This window comes from Oncorhynchus keta, unplaced genomic scaffold (genome assembly GCF_023373465.1).
Source record: "Oncorhynchus keta strain PuntledgeMale-10-30-2019 unplaced genomic scaffold, Oket_V2 Un_contig_20346_pilon_pilon, whole genome shotgun sequence".
Lineage (NCBI taxonomy): Eukaryota > Metazoa > Chordata > Actinopteri > Salmoniformes > Salmonidae > Oncorhynchus > Oncorhynchus keta.
Genome location: NW_026281952.1, coordinates 5,001 through 8,607, shown reverse-complemented (window position 1 = coordinate 8,607; position 3,607 = coordinate 5,001).

Genomic DNA, 3,607 nt, shown 5'->3' with positions numbered 1-3,607 from the left:
AGGTGGGTGGTATAGAGGAGATGGACCCACTGGTTGCCCTCTGGGTTACAGAGAGCTGGTAGTCCCATCCACCACACTACCAGGTGGGTGGTATAGAGGAGACAGGACCCACTGGTTGCCCTCTAGGTTACAGAGAGCTGGTAGTCCCATCCACCACACTACCAGGTGGGTGGTATAGAGGAGATGGACCCACTGGTTGCCCTCTAGGTTACAGAGAGCTGGTAGTCCCATCCACCACACTACCAGGTGGGTGGTATAGAGGAGATGGACCCACTGGTTGTCCTCTAGGTTACAGAGAGCTGGTATCCCATCCACCACACTACCAGGTGGGTGGTATAGAGGAGACGGACCCACTGGTTGTCCTCTAGGTTACAGAGAGCTGGTAGTCCCATCCACCAAACTACAGGTGTGAAACAGGGAAGACACTCAGGGGATATGCTAATTTGGTATAGAGCAGACCTAACTCACTCCATTAAATTAATCAAACCAGGAACATTCTACATTTGGCTAGAAATTCAAAGGAAATTATCCTAACAGAGAAAAATGTCCTCCTGTGTGCTACCTATATCCCCCACTAGAATCCCCATATTTTAATGAAGACAGCTTCTCCATCCTGGAGGGGAAATCAATCATTTCCAGGCCCAGGGACATGTACTAGTCTGGGCGACCTAAATGCCAGAACCGGACAAGAACCTGACACCCTCAGCACACAGGGGGACAAACATCTGCCTGGAGGTGACAGCATCCCCTCCCACATATGCCCCCCTAGGCACAACTATGACAACATAACCAACAAAAACGGGTCACAACTCCTGCAGCTCTGTCGCACGCTGGGTATGTACATAGTCAACGGTAGGCTTCGAGGGGACTCCTATGGTAGATACACCTATAGCTCATCTCTTGGCAGTAGTACTGTAGACTACTTTATCACTGACCTCAACCCAGAGTCTCTCAGAGCGTTCACAGTCAGTCCACTAACACCCTATCAGACCACAGCAAAATCACAGTCTACTTAAACAGAGCAATACTCATGAGGCATCAAAGCCAAAGGAACTGAGTAACATTAAGAAATGCTATAGATGGAAGGAATGCAGTTTGGAAACCTACCAAAAACAATTAGGCAACAACAAATTCAATCCCTTTTAGACAATTTCCTGGGTAAAAACGTTCCACTGTAATAGTGAAGGTGTAAACTTGGCAGTAGAAAATCTTAACAGTATATTTGACCTCTCAGCTTCCCTATCAAATCTAAAAATCTCAAATAGAAAAACCGAAGAAAATTAACAATAATGACAAATGGTTTGATGAAGAATGCAAAAATCTAAGAAAGAAATTGAGAAACCTGTCCAACCAAAAACATAGAGACCCGGAAAACCTGAGTCTACGCCTTCACTATGGTGAATCACTAAAACAATACAGAAATACACTACGGAAAAAGAAGGAACAGCATGTCAGAAATCAGCTCAATGCAATTGAAGAATCCATAGACTCTAACCACTTCTGGGAAAATTGGAAAACACTAAACAAACAACAACATGAAGAATTATCTATCCAAAATGGAGATGTCTGGGTAAACCACTTCTCAATCTTTTTTGGTTCTATAACAAAGAACAAAGAGCAAAAACATATACATGATCAACTACAGATCTTAGAATCAACTATTAAAGACTACCAGAACCCACTGGATTCTCCAATTACATTGAATGAGTTACAGGACAAATAAAACCCTCCAACCCAAAAAGGCCTGTGGTGTCGATGGTATCCTCAATGAAATGATCAAATATACAGACAACAAATTCCAATTGGCTATACTAAAACTCTTTAACATCATACTTAGCTCTGGCATCTTCCCCAATATTTGGAACCAAGGACTGATCACCCCAATCCACAAAAGTGGAGACAAATTTGACCCCAATAACTACCGTGGAATATGTGTCAACAGTAACCTTGGGAAAATCCTCTGCATTATTATTAACAGCAGACTCGTACATTTCCTCAATGAAAACAATGTACTGAGCAAATGTCAAATTGGCTTTTTACCAAATTACCGTACAACAGACCATGTATTCACCCTGCACCCTAATTGACAACCAAACAAACCAAAACAAAGGCAGAGTCTTCTCATGCTGTTGATTTCAAAAAAACCTTCGACTCAATTTGGCATGAGGGTCTGCTATACAAACTGATGGAGGAAGTGGTGTTGGGGGTAAAACATATGACATTATAAAATCCATGTACACAAAACAACAAGTGTGCGGTTAAAATTGGCAAAAAACACACATTTCTTCACACAGGGTCGTGGGGTTAGACAGGGATGCAGCAAGCCCCACCCTCTTCAACATATATATCAACGAACTGGCGCGGGCACTGGGAAAGTCTGCAGCACCCGGCCTCCCCTGCTAGAATCCGAAGTCAAATGTCTGCTGTTTGCTGATGATCTGGTGCTTCTGTCACCAACCAAGGAGGGCCTACAGCAGCACCTAGATCTTATGCACAGATTCTGTCAGACCTGGGCCCTGACAGTAAATCTCAGTAAGACCAAAATAATGGTGTTCCAAAAGATTCGGGTCACCAGGACCACAAATACAAATTCCATCTCGACACTGTTGCCCTAGAGCACACAAAAAACTATACATACCTTGGCCTAAACATCAGCGCCACAGGTAACTTCCCTGAGTGTGAACGATCTGAGAGACAAGGCAAGAAGGGCATTTCTATGCCATCAAAGAAACATAAATTTCAACATACCAATTAGGATTTGACTAAAAATACTTGATCAGTCATAGAGCCCATTGCCCTTTATGGTTGTGAGGTCTGGGGTCAGCTCACCACAAGACTTCACAAAATGGGACAAACACCAAATTGAGACTCTGCACGCAGAATTCTGCAAAAATATCCTCATTGTTACAACGTAAAACACCAAATAATGCATGCAGAGCAGAATTAGGGCGATACCCACTAATTATCAAAAATCCAGAAAAGAGCCATTACGAATTCTACAACCACCTAAAGGAAGTTCACAAACCTTCCATAACAAAGCCATCACAAACAGAGAGATGAACCTGGAGAAGAGTCCCTAAAAGCAAACTGGTCCTGGGGCTCTGTTCACAAACACAAACACACCCTACAGAGCCCCAGGACAACAGCACAATTAGACCCAACCAAATCATAAGAAAACAAAAAGATAATTACTTAACACATTGGAAAGAATTAACAAAAAAACAGAGCAAACTAGAATGCTATTTGGCCCTACACAGAGAGTACACAGCGGCAGAATACATGACCACTGCTGACTGACCCAAAATTAAGGAAGCTTTGACTATGTACAGACTCAGTGAGCATAGCCTTGCTATTGAGAAGAAGGCCGCCCGTAGGCGAACATGAGCTCTCAAGAGGCTGGGCTATGTGCTCACTGCCCACAAAATGAGGTGGAAACTGAGCTGCACTTCCTAACCTCCTGCCCAATGTATGACCATATTAGAGACATATTTCCCCCCAGATCACACAGATCCACAAGAGGTCGAAACATATCAGTTTTGATAAACTCCCATATCTACTGGGTGAAATTCCACAGTATGACATCACAGCAGCAAGATTTGTGACCTGT